The sequence below is a fragment of the Cupressus sempervirens genome, chromosome 7 (assembly GCF_028749045.1).
Source record: "Cupressus sempervirens isolate cs-2001-9-10 chromosome 7, ASM2874904v1, whole genome shotgun sequence".
NCBI lineage: Eukaryota > Viridiplantae > Streptophyta > Pinopsida > Cupressales > Cupressaceae > Cupressus > Cupressus sempervirens.
Genome location: NC_143124.1, coordinates 846,629,729 through 846,651,140, shown reverse-complemented (window position 1 = coordinate 846,651,140; position 21,412 = coordinate 846,629,729). Strand labels below are relative to the sequence as shown.

The 21,412-nt window shown below is 35.9% G+C and overlaps 1 pseudogene; it reads right to left on the bottom strand.

Annotated features, from left to right (window-relative positions):
* Nucleotides 1-5,447: 5,447 nt before the first annotated feature.
* Nucleotides 5,448-7,460, bottom strand: LOC149550067 (uncharacterized; annotated as a pseudogene).
* Between the last annotated feature and the right edge of the window lie 13,952 nt (nucleotides 7,461-21,412).

The following is a 21,412-nucleotide window of genomic DNA, read 5'->3' as shown; positions in this document are numbered from 1 at the left end:
AATTTTTAGATCAATCTTTACAAAGTGATTTATTGAAAAAGAACCATTCATGTTTTGACATCATTCTAATTTTTTGGTATAATTAGATAAAGGTAGATTTTTAAAAGGGTCGAGACCTGTCATGAAGATTAGTTTAGAATAAGACATTGGAGTGCCATTAACAGCTATAATACATTATAAAAGGCCAACAACACAAGGGTGGAATCTGCTTAAATTATAAATATAACATGGACAATATTGCATTAATTTGCAAATTATCATCCAATCAACAACATCCCCCAACAAAAGCAACACGAAACAAGCAAGGAAAATTGCCAGTAAAAAGGCCAACACCTACTTAAGGTGGTTTGAAGTCAAATTATTTGAGGGAATTCAGGATTCCTTAGCCTTATCTTTTGACTTAGTTGATCCGAATTCCTTCTTAGAAGAATTTCCATGTTTATGTGCTGATTTTGAGTCTGATTGTATTGGACTTGTGGAATGCATCTTGGTTTAAGATATTTTGAGATTTTTGCTTTTTTCCTTATTAGAGTCCATTGAGGTGTGAAAGTTGAGACCCAGGTGAATAATTGGTTAGATGCAGGAGCTCTCAATCACAGGCATTCCTAATTGAACATTCTTGCATATCTTCTTTGATCTTCTCCCAACAAGAAGAGATCCATCTCAACAATATGCTTAACATTATCCAATTGGTCTTGTTTGTAAGAGGACCAATCACATCTCTATCACACTATAGGGAAATCTTATCCAAGGCTTGACATAGGGAAGACATCCTGGAAAGGGCATGTGAATGAATATGCTGTGACCACAGCTGAAAATATCTCGTCTCTTGCCTAAATTCGTCTTTTGCAATCAGACATTTGGTGAATCTGTTCTAACTGACAATTTTGTAATCCAGAAAAAAGCGGCCATGAAGATCATGGCACTTGTGGTGATGAAAGCATAAGTAAACCCTAATTCTGAATCAACTTCCAGTTCTGGATGTGATCCCGTGTTGCTCTGTATCGGTTCAAATTTAAGCCAGTTCTGGTTACTTTCAATGCAGCAGTGCCAAGGAATTTATCATGTTCATAAGTTGCATGGCAGTCAACAGAACTGTCCCGGGACAGCATCAATCCGTTCAGCAAGGAGACACTTTATGTTTATTTGTACCTTCATCGTTGTCATGAAAGCACAACTTGGTATCTCAGTTGCCGTATGCATTCATACCTGTTGCCATTAGTGACAATGAATAGGGAAATCCAAGTGTCATTGGTTTAGTAATTGCATGAGGAATACATTGGTTCAAGTGACTATACAATTTCATCGTGGAATATTAAATAGTATGCATAATTGGCGTGGACAGCTCTTGGATCATTGGGTTGTATTCTGCAGAACTCAGAGTCCATCTATGTGGAGAGCCCCATCCTTGGAGTCGGTATTAAAGCTTCATAAAGTTGAACAATGGAAATCATTGACAGCTGTCATTTGTCTATACAGGTCGGGAGTTGGATATTTTTTTAGTTTGGTTATTCGTGTTCCACCGTTTGATGGGTATTTAGAGATATTCATAAGTCACTCTTTTCTAGTTTTGGCGTGACTGGAGAAAAGACAAAATATAATAACATATGCAACTGTTTAATCGAGGGACATCTGAGATAGTATTTGTCTTTTGATGATTTTCAGTAATTTTTTATATATTATAAATATGATCAGTGTATGATCATTACAGAATAAAAATACATTCTTTTGTATTTAGTATCTGCACGATACTTGAAGTTTTGTATGCATTGCAATCGTAAAGGATGTGTTGCTCAATCTGTTATAAGGCATTCTCCTTAATTGCCAAGTATTAACAATCTCTGGTTAGATTATGGCTGATTAAGCTTGAGATCTTTGTACACAGGTTTTGAGATTTCAATAAAAGATTGTTTTCTGGGTGTGGGTGGGTTTTTCCCTCAAGGAGGAGGGTTGTCCCAGGATAATCTTGTGTTTGATGGCTTGTGTAATCTTCCATCTGTTCCTGTGTTTGTTTGTAGGTTATGAGCTCTCTGTTTATGCTATTCTGGTTACAAAACTTAACATCTATCACACTATAGGGAAATCTTGTCCAAGGCTTGACATAGAGAAGACATCATCTGTGCTTGATACTTATTTTGACTTTGACTTCTACTAGAGAAAAATACCTAGTATTAGCCTGTCCTGGCATGTGGCGATGGTGACATGATCTGGGGCTGCTCATACATTATTTGTTGCACACTGTCATAAAATCAAACCAGCTCTTGTACGTCTTTGACTAGATTGAAAACTAAAGTTTAGGCATGCTGGTCAACAAATTTGTCACTGCAATTGCTACGTTAAAATTACTCTCTTTGCCCTGTGGGCAGTGACAATTGTGCCAAGAGTTAGACTGCAATCAATCACTATCAGATTGCGATCTTCTGTGTTTGAGAGGGGCAGCTCCTTCATACGATATTGGTATTTATGATTTTTGTGTACTTTTCACCTGAAAGTACAAAAAGGACAATGAGCAAAATTGAAGGACTGGAAAACATAAACCCCAACAATTGACATACAAATACTAGTTGAGATTTATTATGTAATAAGATTACAAAGGGTATTTGAGCACATTAAAGGTTTAGTTGCAATAATGAAATAAAGTTAACAAATCTCAACATACAAAAACAAGTTATTTTATCACATTAGAACCAAAATACCAGGGTATGAATGTGCTTCATTAATCACACGTCATTTGAATCCGAAACCAATGAAATTCAAAATGCACAAAGGCATTACTGACTTAATGTACGATAACTCAGTAGTGATAAGTCAGAAGCACATCTAGACATATGACTAAATGCATTCCTTATTATATCTTTGAAAATTTACAAGTTCAAAGATTCATGTGTACAATATGTCAAGCCCTAAAAGTCTCTAACAATTTCTCTATAGTTTCCTCTTCATAAAGAATATCCCCCATTTACCATGGTTAAAGCCTTGAATTTACAGGTTCTTTAGATAACTAACTCATTCGGGTTAGTAACTAACTACTTTTTGCACAATTTTCACCAAGGTTCTTAACTTTACTCTTTTTGCGCAAAATGAGTTAATTTCCTAACTTTGACCAAAAGGTGAAAAAGATCATGATTTATAAACACGTGATTTGAAGCCCATAACATAACAGAGAAAGAAGATAGGGGATTCGTTGAAGTAGCTTTCAGTTTTCTTCCACTCGATCTTTAGTGCTTGTAACTATCTCGTGATCTAGCCATTTGAGGGTACAAGATCATATACCTTTTTATTCAAAGAAGAAAAAATTGAGACTCTATAGTGACGAAGAATCTTGAATTTTATACTGCTTATTGAATGGAATATTAATCACTGACAAATGTACTTGTAATTCAGTCTTCAAGGATATAAGTTTCAAGCCCATCAACTAGACCCCTTTGCTTTTCATGAACATAGTCATCATTTGAATAGTGAGATGACTTGTATGATGGTATTATCAAAATCTCACATGCTCTTATTGTTAGCTAACTTGTGTCGAATCAGACAATACAGACGTGATATATTTATGATTGACATCTTTGAGGAACAATCTATCCATGAACAATTTTGCCTTAAAGTATGTGCATATGATAAGCACCCCTTTTCCTAAATAATAAGTTCCACAAATAACATAGAAGCTATATGAGAAATCATCAATTCTTGTGCACTAATCTTTATTGCCACCTTGTCTAAATGACCAATTGTCTTTGGAAGGATATTTTTCATGCCAAAATATTTTGCACATTTCTCACACTTGCAACATCAGAGAGTAGAGTAGTTATAATGGAGAATGTTATTGAGCTTTGTATTAGAATTTACTTTTAGAGGTTTGACAAAGTTTTATGTCCTTTCGACTTCCCTAAACATGCAATCGTTGTCTCAGTAGGTTGTACGTTTGGCTTTTCTACCTCTTTTTAGCATCCAATTGCATTTGCATCAATGTTTTTAAATCTTCTGTCAGAAAATTCATTTGGTGCAGCCTTCATCATTTGGGATTCCCTGAGACAGCATACACATTATCATATTGGAGTTAGCCTGCCATGAAATCGGTCGCATCATTTTTATCCTCACAGTAGTGCTGCGGTTTGATTTATGGATTTGAATGGTGATTTAATTGACTTTGTGCTCTCTACAATTCTACCACCTATGAGCATTTCAAGCTATAATATATGACAAAAACTAAACAGACTATGCCTAGATGGATGGGTGTTGATCATGCTTGAAACTCATGCGATGATCAACCAATCAAAACTGTACATGTTCCGCAACTACTGCAGTCCATGCAGTTACCACTTGTTTGAATTGATAATTGTATTGCATGCCTTGACATCTATTTGAGGGATTTTGTCAAATAGTTTATGTGCTTCCTCTTAATGCTTCCACATTTTAGCATGCATTCCCAGTCTCCCATCAACCATCAAACTCGTTTGTGGAGATGAAATTTCTCTAAAGCGTACTATTGATAGTGTCCATTTGCTGGTTCAAAACTTCCCATGTTTGCAATCTAAGTTACCGATTCGGATGCGGATTCTGAAGCGGATTCCGGAACCGGATACGGGATGCGGGGATTTTTATTTTTTTTGGATGCGGATGCGGGAGGAAACGTGTGTATATATATATATATATATATATGCAAAGAAATGCAAGAAATATCAAATATACTAATATATGTCTATATATATTAATATATAACAACTGAGATGAGTATTTAGTATTGAAGACCCAGTAAAGACATACAGTCTGCGTGAATACTTTTGGTCAAAGATTTTGATTAGCAGCAAATATTAAGAATCATACATCATAAACAAAGTTGTATCTACATACTGTTTAATAATCAAATATTCTAGGCACTAGCAATATCAAAGTTTGGCATTTAAAGAAAACATATATGTATATATATAACAAAGATAAGCAGTGTGTAAATAACATGAATGCTGGAAAGATAAATAACATGAATGATTTTTACACTTTTCATGCAGCTGGGCCTGTGGATGCTCCTAGATGCTTCTGGAAGCTCTGTGGATGCTGGCCGGAAGCCACCCGCAGGCTCCCGGATGCGTCTGGAAGCTGGATACTGGCTTCCAAACGCATCCGGGAGCCTATAGGTGGCTTCCGGCCAGCATCCACAAGGCTTCCAGAAGCATCCCGCATCTGTCCGCATCCAATGCGGAAGCCTCTGCATTTCCAGACGAATCGGTATCCTAGTTTGCAACCAAAGAGTCACGTGACAAAGGTTGTTGAATTTGACTTCGCACATGATAGCTTAGGAGTTACAGGCCTTTAAACCTAACATAGGAATGTTGTCGATTACCGGCCATCCCTGTATCCCAGATGGCAACCAATTCGTTTGATTCCTAATACTAAGATAATCTATGGCGACAAGTATTTCATTTACTGTGAACCCCATTGCTAAGTGTTTTCTTAAATAGTTGCTAATCATGACAATGAGCAGTAATGTTTTGCACCAGTGTTCTCTGTGCAAGATGCAACTATGATATCTGGAAAAATGACCATCCATAGTTGCTAGTACCCTTATTCAATAGTAAATGTTGATGGCAGCCCTTAACAACACAGCTGGCTTTTGGCCAGTGACGTGACCATCATCACCTCAAAGTGTGTGACATATAAAATGCCGCAGCTATCATGACATGCAAATCAAGTGCATTGGTTGTGATGCATATCCACCATGGAAACTTTCTCAGTTCAAATGCCATGTATGATTCCACATTTTACCTTTGCTTTTTAGCATTCTGTCAAACATATCACACAAGTGTACTCTTGTATTTTCTATGTTGCCTTTTCACAAGATCTAATTTGAACATTCATACAATCATTTTATCTGATTTCATTTCCTCTTTTTAGATGATCTCTCAAAGGCATTCAATCAAATAGTTCATCAAAACTATCATCGATTCAGTATTTTGGCATGCATGTCTGCAGGAGAGTTCTCCAACTAGTTTCAAAATAATCTGTCAACAAATATTGCGCATTATCGATGCTACCACTTTTTGCACGAATATTGAATTCACATTTTCTTTAAGATTTTATGATACCTTCTATTGTCATGGCATGTTACAGGACCACATTTCTTCGAGGTATCATTGAACAAATATGCTGCATCATTCATGGCCAGATAAGTAGTCTAAGACTCATGTGGTGCCTCAAACCTTATTGGTGTTTCAATTCCCATCATACAGCTAAAGACCAAATAACAATATTATCAGAAGAACGAAACCGACAAGAAACCCTTCAAATATTGATGCTTTTGATTGACAGACTTTATCACAATAAGTCGCATTTGTGGACGCATTCCCAGAGGTATTGGAGATAAGGATTCTTTTCAATTTCTCAATTTTTAGAAGTGGAGCCATTTGTTGTGGATATGATGTATACAAAACCGAGTATGAAATCCCACTCTGTTTTAGTTCCATTAGAAATCTGGCTAAGGTTTTGCTCTCCATTTTGGTCCTTCCAGACTCTTCCATTACTGATGATTTATCACTTCACACAAAGATCAAATTGGTCTCTCCACCTTCTTTAGCTGCTGCTTTTCATTGGCATACTCTTTGACAGCTTTTTGATATTAGTACCCTTGACAAAGCATGGAGCCACTACCGCTATTTCAATGTCTTTAAATCCATGGTCACAGTTATTCATAAATCCTGAAAGGAAAGAATTTGTTATACTCTCGTGGTCCTCAGATAAATCCAAATATGGAAATGCCATTGAAAAATCTGATTCCTTAAAAGATTCCTTTAGCTACTCAATAAGCTCTGCATCTGTGCCTCCATTACATGTAATGTGTTGTGAGCATAGCTTACTACCAATAAATGCAAGTGCAACTTCTGCTACGTCATCCTTCTTTTCAAAACACAGAATCTGCGACTACCCTGCCATATTGAGGACATTCTTGGCCAGATGTCCAGGAGAGATGATGTTGTAATTCACCGATCCTTCCTTGTCATAACTTGAATATCTAGGAGGATTGTCAGACCAGATTAACACTGGTACAGCTGGAGTGTAGCATAAAACTACATTGGCAAAGGCAGAGAGTAGCAAAAGCCTCACCACTACTTGCTTCACCATTATTTTTGAATTACATCCCTCTTCCATTTCAATTGGAAAAATCTCTAAACTCAGATTGAGAGAGGAGATAATTTAAGAACAGATTGGTGTACAAAAATAACAACACTTTCTCAAAAGTTGCCATGAATTAGTTTTTGGGATTCTTGAAACGTGGCTTTCAAAACCAAATTAGTTAAGAGGTTAATATTTGAGATTTGAGTTTGGGTTGGGATTTTGATTTTGAAATCTCACGAGGTTAGGATTAGGGAAAAAATCAGGAATGGGTCAAGATTAGGCAAAATCTTGGGAAAAGTTAAGATTCTAATTCTTTACTTGTGAAAGGTTAGGGTTAGGGCAAAATTATGCAAAAGGTTGAGATTTTGACTTATCAACTTTCAACAATAAAAATCCTTAACCATTAACTCTTAACCTCTTCTTGCAAGTTAAAACTCTCGATTGTTAACTTATTAAAAGTTAAGATTTTAAAATTGAATTTTAAATAATTGTGAAATTAGAATTATTACTCCAACTTCAAATGGGCATAACTTTTGACTCAACTTCGATTTCCAAAATTCGAAGGGCAGGACAAAGCTGATGAACAACTGGAGCCTCCGGAGTTACAAACAAAACAAAATTTCGAACATGTGATAAACCTTTTACAGCTTGAACTTTGGCCTATTTTGGATCACTTTTGACTTAGAATGGTGAAATTTTGAAACTCTGACTCACAAAAACTGTGGGAAACTATATGTGACCACATTGCAACCTTGGTTATAATGTGCAAAATTTTAAATTTTTTTGCTACTGACGAAACCATGGGAACAACGCAACATACATAGGCAAAAAATTTCACACCCAAATAGTTAAAAGCCCATCTTTAGCCCAAGCGTGAGTTATGGGGAAGAAGGAAAGTGAAACATGTAGTTTGGATGTAATGACAAGCAGTTTAGAGGTAATGTTAAGAGTCTCATTGGACTACTGCTCCCATGTTACTAAACATTTGGTGACTAGACAAAGAAACAACAATATTCAATGTCATGTATGGAATCTTTCTGCTCCATCTCACCTAAAGAATAACCAAAACTGTTCCATGATACCCAAAGGAGACCAAAATCATCTTATAAACCCGCCACCACTAATAGGTTGATTTCTTCAACCAGGTGTGAAGGGTGGGCAGGAAATAATAATAGAAGGCATAATAATAGTGGGGAGCATTGGAGAATTGCGTTGCACTTTCATCTGCTTATCATCTTGCTGTGTAGGAGAGTAGCCCAGGTCCATTATAGCTAAGAGGGTGAACTCTATCCAAGCTATGCCAGAGGAAGGAGATTTTGGGAGAAAATGAGAGGTTGAAAAAGCTCAATATTCCTAGCATCGATTGTGAGTTTCAGATGAGGTTGTGTCGAAGTGAAGTACAAGAAGTATATTCTTCCATTTCGTCATTAAATTTTAAATAGACCATGTAGGTGTCATCACATCATAACAATACCTTCATTGTTTGGCTTGATTTTAGATTACTATAATAATGTCTTAGGAACCACATTTTTAAGACGAGCACTCTAAAAAGTTACTACAGACATGCTTATCTGCATTGCTAGAGTTCTATTAACCAGAGTTTGTCTTGTTTGCATATCCATATTGCATGCTTTTCAATCACAAATGTTGTTTCCATAATATCTAAGGCAATCCTTCTTTCTCACCAGCGTGAATTCCTTGATAGAGTATCTTGATCTAAGCTCTACTCGTAATGATTTACTAATATTTTTTTGTATAGCTATGAGTGTAAATTTTAGTATTTATTGGTGACATTAGGTTATTGCTTATATATCTCGTGCTATTTGTGCAAATTGCTAAATAGCAACGGGTTTAACAATTTAGGTCTTGAAGAAAAAACATAAGATGGTGCCAACATCATAGGGGCTAATTTTTTTCTCGAAATGCCGTATACTAATTTCTCCTGCCCAGCTTGTTGGACTATTGGAGTGGGTCTTGTGTCCGAGCATCCTTGGGGGAGCTAGGTGTTGGGGCTTCTTGTAGGGCAGACACACCCTCGCTCTAAGCGATTGCTTATGGTGCAACGGGTTATGCACTACGAAGGATTCAATGACTTTGCACAACAACTAATGATGCTACCAGGACTGCAGTTCTTGTTGCTGTGATGACATTTGAGTTGGGTTGTCGTTGCTCCTGTTTTTTTGAGTTGTCAGCTTCACACCTAGTTATTGGTGGTTTAATGGTTGTTACTATTGTCAGGAGATGGGTTTTCCACCCACGCCCTCCAAAGTCTTTTGTTAGTGGACGAAGCTTATGCTCGTGTTGCCAAAGCTATTGCTACTATTCCTCTAAAGGCGAAAGCTTGACCCATTGCTTATGCCAAGGCCTCACCTCTGATGCTGTGGTTAAGATGTGGGGGATAATGTGGAGTTATACCAATGTCATGGGTTGGTCTGTAGTTTCATCGGTCTCTGGCCTTCTCTTCAGATTTGCATTGCTAGGCAAGAAGTTCCTGACAAATTGTTAGTCTCTGGTAGCATTGAATGTTTTCCTTGTGCAAAATTTTATTTTATTTTTATTTTTATTGTTGTGTTTTCTTCCTTCAGATACCGTTATTTGGTGCTGAATAAGCTGTGAATTTGGGGAATCACTCTCTTTCTCAAAACCCTAGATCGTCTCCTTCAACCCCCGCACTAAACCACTCAATGTGCACTTTTTCTAGGTTCGTCTCCCTAGTCTCCCACACCATTTTTTGGAGATTTCTTGCTTTGAGGCATTTGAAAACTCTACATCCATTTGTTGAAGGTGGATGAGGCCACAGATTTGTTGGGCCTCTATACATTCACTTGCATTTTGGTTGACATGGATATCTCAACACCACTATTGAGGCATGTGGTTGGGGATAGGCCTTGGACTGAATGGCTAGAATATGAGGGTCTCCTCTTTATAGTGTTCTTGATGCTTCTCTATTGGACATTTGACTACAAATAGTTTATATTTGTGTTGTAAAGGTGATGCCACTTGATGGAAGGATGCAATTGATGATCATTTGATCGTTTGAGCTTTTGACTCTCTCCTTGATTCTACCTATGAGGACACCTAATAGTATGAGAATGAGGATGAAGTTCTTGCTGCAAATTTGGGTGATACTCCCTCTAGCCACGTGGGCCATTCTTCGATTTCTGCTCCTGCTTTGCTCCAAGCTTCAACCAACAATGTACAATGTTTTCAACATTTTGTCCTTGGTGTTGACAAAATGATGCTTCATTAGTGGTTGCCATTGTGGTGGGGGTCCTAATGACAACTTGTCTAGATAGTTGTTTGACGATGTAGGGAAAACATGACTTCAAACTCACACTCTTCTCAATGTGTGACAAGTGAGGGACCCTCCCACACTTGGACAACACTTGCTTTGGTTTAATAGGTTGTTGATGGTTGTAAAAGCTAGCATCCTTGTTTCAGTGTTGTTCTCTTTGACACCTTCGGGTTGTAGTTGTGTAAGGGTCAACCCCCTTGTTAGGTTGTTGATTATTATAAAAAATAATGTAAGTTATGAACCAAAATAATATCAAATTATTAAGAACTTTTAACCTAGCATTTAATAGGACTTGGTTTGGTGATGCCCAAACACAAATTTTTAACATGCTCTATGATATCAACGAAAGAATAGACATGTATCAACAAAGTGTAATAATCTCAGTCAACTTAGGAAGTAAATTTGAAAGAATCTAATTTATTTCTTAAATGAACTTTGATAATAATCTTCATTTATAATAGATTGAATTCAGCATGCCAACTCTTTAATGACTCAATTATACACACATGTCAATGATTCAAATAGTGATGTACCAAAATTTAGATGAAAGATCTAGCTTTATAGCTTAGGACTCATCAAGGGAACGTTATGAATAATAATATGATTATGTAAAATTCTTTTTATAGACCCATAATACTAAATATAACTCCATTTTGTTTCGCATAATTCCTCTTGTATCTCATGAATACTATGGAGCTAAGGTTATTCAAAAATTTACCTTCACCAACTACCTTATTACACATACTCAATATATGCTCAAGTAAACTTAGCAAGGATTGATCTTTTACATAGTTAACTCCCCACCTTTTTTGTAGTGGTTTAAATCATGATATTTAGGAACCCTAGATATGTTTCTTCGACTTAAATGTTTTTTTCTAATAATCAAAATGAATTCTCATCATTTGATTGACCTTGGACCTACCCATTGTGAAAAATAAAATTTACAAGAAAGTGGTTTAAGTCACATTGCCGTGCTTAAGAAATTCATTTATTACAAGTATAATTTTGCTTCTCTTGATCACTCACATCTTTCATTTTTTAATGCCATTGATTCAAAGTCAATAAATCCTCCCTGATTGCAAATCTAATGTTAATGAATCTTTTAAAAGAAATACTAACTTCACCACCTTAGCGATGCCCATTAAACACCTTATTTACTTTGGAAAGAGGTTTTAGTACATGGCCATTGGAACTATCCTAGTGTTGGGCCTTCTATCATAATGAGCCCAAATGCAATTCCTATTAAAACCTTGTGCATTTGATATATCCATATAATTTTAGGAAGAAATGTTGAAAATTACATCAAATCTCAATATTCTTGAAAAGATTATACAAACCATTTAAAAAAACCTAATTAGGATAATCATAACTAAACGATCGGTAGGAAGAGTGTCTTAATACACTACAATGTTCACCAATTCGATTACAAGGTCATCCCAATGGACGATCTATAAATCGTGTATGTATATGCTTTTGTGGAGGTTTGGTTCATCTTATATTTACATAAGACTTATTAGAATTAAGCATGATTAGCCAAATATTCAAGCCATTTGAATTATTTTCTAATTGGTATAAATAAAATTAAAATTAAGTTTTATTTTTACATAGTTTGGCTGGTTCTAGTTCTCAATTCCAATCAACACTTGAGTTTTAGACCAAAAACAAGCATGGATGCATTGCCAACTGCTAGTGCTACTCACTAAGAGTTTGTTTGGAGAAATATTTGATGCTTTTTCATTGGTGTATGTGCAAGTGAATCTTTCAAGCCATAATGTTTACACTTGGTCAAATCATAATGAATACAAAATCAAGCAATTTCCAACTTGAGTTCAAGGTTTCACTATATCACTTGTAGGCTCACATACACAAAAATCTGTTTTCAAACTCAATATTCTCGATCCTTGTGTGTATTGTCTCTCTTTGAGAAAGGTATTATCCCTTGTGGGGAGAAGGGTGTTTGGAACATTTAAATGGGATCCTCAAGGAGTTGGTGAATAAGACATCCCGTTTGGGGCTTACATGATTTTTGGTGATGAAATCCAATAACCTCACATCTCACATCCAAGGGAATAGATATGGTGAGTAACTTCAAGGGATGATGCAATCCCTTTGCACTACAAATGATATACCAAGGCTAAAACAATGTTTTCTAAATTAAGTTGTTTTAATAAGGTCCATGGTGTCCCCCAAATCGATTTTTACATAACCTCTAGTTGACTATGCCAATTACTTAGGCATTGTTCGCTCAATCCAAACTATCATCAACAAACCTTGCTTGCACTTGGTGGGATAAGAGAAGAGGTTACTCAGGTTCACACTTGTATATTGGTTGATGTATTTACTAGTCTGAGGTCATCCTCTATTATCTAGACCTGGGTCTATCCTCCGGGGGGTTTACGCCCGAGGATGGCATTTTATGTCGAACACTTCTTGGATATTCGAGACAGGATCATATGGTGCCCAGACTAATTACATAGACAGTGGACCCATGGCCTACATATCTCTCGTGGCTCCTTCAGGGTGGGCTCTCATCGACACTAGATTCAGATCAACCACCATATAGAGAGGACCGAGTTTGTAGATTTTGTACCATGGTGGAGGTAGAATATGAGACTCATTTCCTTTTTAGATGCACCATATACTATGAAATCAGAGGGAGATTCTATTGTTTGTTTAGAGAGTGTAGATCCCTCTCGGACTTGTTCAGGTACACATCAACGTTGCCTTGCGCTCTATCTTTGTGAATCCATACAGCTTCGTGACCACACTGTGTAGCTATCTTTTCCAATAGGTCGGACCCAGGTACAACTTATTATATCCTTCTCGCCCTTATCTCTTGCCCGGGGTACGAAACGACCGTATAGTTTCCTTGACATCGGCAACTCCAGATTAGTGAAATCTCGTAGTGTTCCTCTCTGCCAACGACACTCCTCTTGCAACACTCAATGACATAATAGAGCCCTTGGTTGCCCTCGTCCTTCTCATTCATTGTTGTCCTTCTTCCCTTTGAGGAAGGACACTAAAACCTAATCGGGTGACTCTTGCTCTCTTCTTCATCTTCTATTTTAGGTTTTGCGCTTGCTCTTTTGTCGACACCATTTGGTGTTCAGTTTAGTGCTATCTTCTTGGTTGTAAGCACCTAGTCCCATAGACATGTGTTGTGGTCTCTTGTTGGACATGAATATTATCTTATCTTATCTTATCTAGTCAGTGATCACTTCCCTCCCAAAGAAGCCGTTGTAAAATAAAAATAAGATGACGTGTTAACAACACTTTTCTCTTGCACTCAATATCATGAGAACAAGGGGTGACGATATTATGTGTTGTAAGTAGGTCCACCATACACATGCAAGAACACAAAACACTTTAGGTATGTACATTAAGGAAATCCGTTTCTAGAAGTTAAAAAACCAAACAAACACACGAGGTTATTTTTATAGAACCAAATTAAGAGTGTTGTTTGCTTTGTTCAATTTTGCATGCACCAAATTGAATCATTTAATTTGCTTGTTTATTTCTAACCTTTTGTTAATTTTAATACACTAGATCAAAAAATGAGGGATGTTATGTTGGGTATACAAGGTTAATGTATTAAGCACCAAATTTAAAAAATGAGTGAATTTTTAGATTCTAAAAAGATGATAAAGCATATTGTTGAAAGCATTCCCATGGAACATACCACGTTCCCATGAGACTATTAGAATGAAGAAAAAATAGAAAACAAAATCAGATAAAAACCTATAAAATATACTTCTTGTGTGAGATTGACAAGTAACTTGAGGCCAATGAGTGCAATGTGATGGGACAAGCACTAACTTGGGTTTGCTAATCCATTTGGTTAGGATTGTGCAAATGATGATGAAGGGGATGTGATGTGATGAGAGGAGAGATAACAATTTGAGGGCTAGTTAGCTAAATAAGGGTATTTAATTAATTATGAGTGATTTTGTGCAAGTGGCTAGGTTGAGTTAGAACCATGGGTTAAGTGGTTGGACGAGGGTTAGGTAAGGGCTAAAGTTAGAATCCATGCGCTCAAATAGATTTAAATAGATTTTTTTTAATCCATAAGAAGGGATGGAATTAATTAAAGCAAATAACTTTTAATAGAAGAAAAGGGTTATAATTGATTGAAAAGTTTTGGATTGCTATTTAATTATTTGAACTATAGTAAATTGATTAACTAGATGGGGAACATAAGTTTTTTTGATTGGTGAATTATATATTTATTTATTAGTAGTGATAGCGAAATTACGTAGCTTTCCACCCTGTCTTGTAAGATTTTAGGCATTAACAACCTACACCCTAGTTACATCTATAATGCATATACATCAGGCCTCATTGATTTTTCCAAACAAGACTAGCAACTTGATCTTTACAAACAAAATAAAAATTTCACATCCTATTTATGCTAAATACAAATATCTTATAAGAATTATCTAGACTAAATGATGAGTGCACAACTCAAGACAAAAATGAACACAACAAAAAAAGGGGAATTGCTATTATATTAAATACAAAATTTTTATATGCATTACAGTCTAAACAAACCCAACTACATGCCCTATGGATTACAATATTATTAGTTTCTAGAGAAATACCCTTCTGCTAGTAGCTTCTCCCAAACTCCATTATAAATTGCCTTTTCACCTCAAGGATGACTCTTAAATAACTTATCTTAGGTTTAGGGTTAAGAATAGAATTTACATCTAGAAAATGGGCGGTCAACACCAAAATAGAGGTTTTGGAATTCAAATTAGAAATTGATGAAAAAATAGAAGGTTTCAAAAAAAGTGGTCCAACTTTCGAGAAGCATAACTTTTGATCCGAGACTTTGATTGAAAAATTGTGTACATCAGAAGAATGCTCTTTTGAGTTCTCTATAGCCTTGTGGACTACCTATGTCTTTCCCCCATTTTTCAAGGCTGTACGAGGCCATTTAGTGCCTCAAATCTAACTCTGAAGGTTTTCCAGAATATCTTCGAGCAACTTAAAATTGCAATAACTTTCAAATGTTGAATCATTTTGAGTTGATTATTTTTCTAGAGTGCTTAAAATTTTAATTAAAACTTTCCCTCCAATTCACACCCTCTAATTCTTCATAATTATGGCTTACCAACAAAATAACCCATTTTTTGCATTTGCACGTTCCTTGAAGTGTGCCAAAGTATTGACCCAAAAAAGTAACAATGGAAATATGAGAGTTGGAATCTCTATTTTTCCCAAATGGGTATTTAGAAATGCAAATACATCAAACATCAACTATCTCTAGACACTTTTTTTGGGCGATACAAGATTACCCTTACACCGTTGGATCCTTCAACATCAGACACCCATGGTAATATGAGAAGTGACCACATCACTTCCCACTTGGTTGAGGAAAACCCAAATGCCCAGTCTCCACCTTATATAACCAGGTTGAGTCTTCCATAGGTCATCCGACCCGCTTCACTAGGTACTCATACTGCCTATTTCTAATACTCCTTCCAGCACGACTATCCAAGATTTGTTCAATCTCCTCCTCAGAGGTAGAAATTGGACATTGAACAAGTACTAATTCCTCTATACGACCTCCTCAATACTCTATTAAATATACAATGTTGAAAATAGGAGAAATATGGATTCCATACGGAAACTCCACCTCATATTCATTCCTTGAATCATGTTTCTTCAAAATCTTATAGGTACCGAAGTCGTTCTTTCCTTAAGTACACCATAACCTAATCCACCACTTGGAACTCCTTATGCTTGCTCTTTTGATCTTCCGTAGCCTTATATTGCATGTTCATCTTGGTGATATGCTCACACACTTTCTCATGTAGGTCATTGACATGTTCAACAAAGTCCTTTGCCTCAACACTAGTCCTGCCTCCTTGCTCCATCTTCCACAATTCTGGTGTAGTCAGTGGACTATCCCCATAAGCAATTTGGAATGGTGACCTACCAGTATTCCTATTTACAAAATTATTGTAAGAGAATTCTACCTTTGATAGAATCAAATCTCATCCCTAGGGCTTATCACCTACTAAGAACCTTAATGGATTACCTAGACTTCTGTTCACCAGTTTAATTTGCCCATTAGTTTGTGGGTGATATGCATAACTAAACTTCAACTCTGTCATCAACTTCTTCCACAAGGTTCTCCAAAAATACCCAACAAACATTGTATCATGGTTTGAAATTATACTCTTTGGAAGACCATGTTGCCTCACCACTTCTCTTAAGAACAAATATGCACTATGAACTACATCATAGGTCTCGTGGAGAGGAATGAAATGAATCATCTGTTGGTTATCAAAACCGTTGATTAGAATCCTGCAAGCCTTGCCTGCTCGATGCTGGGATATCTAATTAGTTGTGGCCAACTTGATAGGATTGATCAATTCGATCCAGATCCTCTGTGCTTTTGGTTCTGCAAAACCAAAGCCTGTACACTTGATCCTAGACAACAAACTTGAATCCAAGACGTTTATAGCAGATAAGTTCAACGCAAAGACAATTTCCTGATACAACAAGATTATAAGGAAATTGCTAGATTAATAACTGGGAGCATTAATCTTCAAATTATGATTACTTTAATAAGTTTGGGAGTGCTGAAATATGATTAAAAATGAATTTCTAAAACAAATAGATATTAAATCCTTAAAGAACAAAATATTGCTAGCAAATAGATAGAGAAAAATGAGCAATTTAAAGATTAGTGCTGAAATTCAAATGGGCGATAAAGTCAATATTATAAGTTTTCACATACAACTTTATGATATTATGATATTAAATCTATGAACAATTCAATTATCAGGATGCGTCAAACTATTTTGTTTGATACATATTGAAACCGGTCTATAATGTTTTAACCTTTAAAAGAACAAAATAGATACAAATAAGGAAATGATTATAATATTCCACAATATTTGTATTTGTCGGGTTTAAATAGTAGCAAATAATTTGATTCACTTATCCCAATAATAAATTATTAATAGAAAACAAAAAGATCACAAAGGACAAACTATATAATATTTAACTCTACAACACATAAAAGTCTTACTGATTATACTGTGGAAAAATTTCTGTTGAAGACACTCAAATATAGATGCTCCATCCAACACAATCTGATATCACACAATATTTGAAATGTATGCCCAATAGTTTCAATCTCCAAGAGCTTAGTTCATATTTAATCTCTTCTAGCAAAGGAATTACAATAACTTGTATGCCTCAGGAATGCTAATAATCTTTTGGAATAAGAGTGAATGGTGTCTTGTTTATTTTCTCATCATATATTTATAAACAACCTAAGGGTGTCGGTTGCTTTGTCCATACATCTCAACCCTTCATAAAAAACTAACTAATGTTTATATAATTTTAATCAAAACCAAATGCAACAACCAGTTTAATCATTCTTGCTTTATATATCTTCATCGACAGATGCTTATATCTTTTCTGTTTGCTGTGCTTGCACACAACTCCCACCTTTTCTCGCATATGCATCCACAATTTGACACCTGCAAATGAAAACCCGTCCATATATCTACATTTTGGTGGCTCAAAGAAAATCCAATTCCCTGTTAGAACCTTTGCTAATCTCCCGCTTTTGCATATCTCCGTCTCAAGCCCGACATGGCTCCTTTATTTTTGTCATGTATGAAGAAGTATTGCTTATCCTCCTTGGGTAGTTTAAAACTTGCAATAGATACAAAATGTCATTAGATATGATAAAAATAAAATAAAAATATTCCACCTGCTTCAGATAATATTGTAAGACATAGAAGCTACAGATTCAACCGTCAAATATACTGATCTCCTTGCGTTCATTTGCTGGATATTACTCTGAAGATGCTACTATTAGATACACTTGCCCTTTGATCACACTTATTCGAAAATAATATATTGTATTCACAATTTCACACTTATATCTAGATGCCTTTTATTTACCACAATTCTCATCATATTTTGCAAGCGTTCTTAGCTTTTAGTGGGCTTTCAATACCTTTCACAATGCATCATTAATATAATCATATTTCCTCCACGCTTGGGCTAAGAGCAATCAAAACAGGGCTATTCACTTACTGAATGCAATGCATAAGCGCATTGGATGTTCCATATCTTATATACACAAAATATTATACTTTCCAGTGCTTACTTAACATTAAAGTCTTTGCAGATGGATAAATTGTGATTTTCAAATAAATTCTTAAATCCAAATAAATACGGTGCAAACTCTTAATGCCTTCCAATGAATACCAAACATTCAATCATGAATTGAGTCCATCGCAATCTCCACTCTCTAAACTTAAATGCACACACAGAGGACACCATCCTCTATGTAGGCATTAGTACCCTGCTTTGCATTGCTATGCTTTTGTCATATATGATCAGTATTCAAATTTGATCACTGTGTCTGAATAGTAGGCTTTAGAAACTTAAACCATTACTATTTGTAAGAACTATAAACAAATCCCATTGTTATTCAATTCACCTTCACTAACTTTTACTGGTAGCAAAAGTGAGAAAGAAATATTACAAGTCCTTAGGTTATGCAACAATTCAGAGCTAGATATGCTCAAATCTTTTCTGTCAGCAAACTTCTATCTTAAGTATGTGATCAAGGAAATCTCTAACTCCATCAACACATGAACATAATCATCATTGTCTTTAAATGCACAGTAGAAATGAATTGCATTTACATGTTCATTCTGAATTCAAAATATTCTCAAAGTCTTCAACATCAATCAGTAACAAGGATATATATATATATATCTTCATAGTCTTAATCATGGAGTTTGATATTCATAAAATATCCTCAAATAGATGCCTAAAATTTTGAATTTTAGGGCTCCATCACCATCTTCAAAAACTTGTCAACCACCACATGTACTAAATCATTACCCCTTTGTGTCCTTGGCAACCCAAGAATGAAATCCATGCTCTTCCTAGGGCCTTAATGGAATAGGCAATGGTTGATAGAGTCCTGTATTCTAACTGACTACTTTATCTATTTGAAACACTTGAAAACTCTACACAAACTTATGTACATCTCGTGACAATTGGGATAAAAAATAATGTTCATCGACGATGACATTGGTCTTATTTTGATCAAAGTATCCTACCATTCCTCCTTAATGTTTCTCTTTGATTAAATTCTCCCACATGGAACTTTTCAGAATGCGTATGACTCCCTTTGAATAACATACCATCTTGGATCATGTAGTGTAGCCATCTTGTCCTATCTAGAGTAACATGTTCCTTATAGGCCTTTCGAGCCCCTGCAAAGTCAAGATCATCAGGGTATAGAGTATTGAGTTCATTAAGCCCAACCTCCTCAACCTACATTTTTGCTAGTAATATTTGCCTCCTACTTAAGACATTTGCAACCCTATTTGATAATCCACTTTCTTGCTTCAATACAAATGTATAGCTCTGCAAGAACTCTACCCATTTCAATTGCCTTTGATTCAATTTTCCCTGACTATTTGGGCACTGCAATGCTTGATGATCACTGCACAAAACAAATTCTTTTTCCAATAGGTAATGCCTCTATATCTTTAATGCCTGAACTATTGCATATAACTTTTTATCATAAATAGAATAGTTATTCTTTGCACCATTTATTTTCTCACTGAAATATGCAATAGTCTTACCTTCTTCACTCAATACAACTCCAATGGCATCACAATCCACCTAGAACACCTTGTTGAAATCAAGGAGTGCTAACATAGGTTTCTCTGTCACCTTCTTCTTCGCAATTCAAAATTCCTTGTAACTCCTGTAATCTATTTGAACTCTATTCTATTCGCCCTTGTTGTTTTAGTTAGGGGTGCACAAATACTACTAAAATTTATAATACATTTCTATAGAAACAAGCCAAACCATGATAAGACCTCACTTCAATGACATACCTTGGGGTAGGCCATTCTAAAACGATCTTCACCTTCTATGGGTCCATTTTGAGACCATCGAGTGAGACGACAAACCCCAAATGGATTAAGTCTCATTTGACAAAGCTACACTTGTTCAAATTAATAAAAAAAATTATCTTCCTTTTTCTTCTCAAAGACTTTACAAATATGCATCAAATGTTCATCTAGCGCCTTACTGAAAATCAAAATATCATCTAAATACACTAACAAATTTTCTTATAAATTTCTTCAATACCTCATTCATGAGTCACATGAAGGTGCTCAATGCATTTGTTAGCCCAAAGGGCATGACTGACCACTCATACAAAACTTCCTTGGTCTTGAATGCAGTCTTCCATTAATCACTCTCTTTGATCTGAATTTGGTGATAACCACTCGAGGTCTATCGTTGTGAAATATTGATCTCCAAACAAGCAGTCCATAAGATCATCCATCCTTGGCAGGGGAAATATGTATTTGATGGTTATTTTATTTATGACTCTAGAGTCCATACACATCCTCTACTATCCATCCTTCTTTGGTGCCAGGACTGCATGCATTGCATATGGACTCAAGCTCTTCCAAATCAGACCCTTCCTCAACAACTCTTGAACTTGTCTATTCAAATCCCTAGTCTTAGCAGGAGTCATCCTATGAGAAACCTTGTTAGGAAAGTTGGTTCCAGGAACTAAGTCTATTTGATGACTGATTTGCCTTACTGGTGGCAACCTCTCAGGGACATTGTTAGATACAATCTCCTAAAACTCATTTAAAAGACTTGAAACCTCTACCAGAACTTCTCTATTACCTTTTTTAGTCAACCTTAGAAATTAAAGCATAACACAAGTGCTGATGTTACATGCCATCCATAAATTTTATTCCATCAACAAGACACACCCTAACACTATTGCATACCTTTGCTTCTTCCAACATTAGGGGTTTTAGCTTGTGACAAACTCCATCCTTTGTTAGAGAATGTGTGTTTGCATGAATCATGCCCTTCATACTACCATGGCCTTCTTAGCAACATATGACATGTGACTATTGGTAGGATGTCACATAGTACCTCATCATGGTAGCTTCCAATCTTGAATTTCACCAAGTGCTATTCATTGAC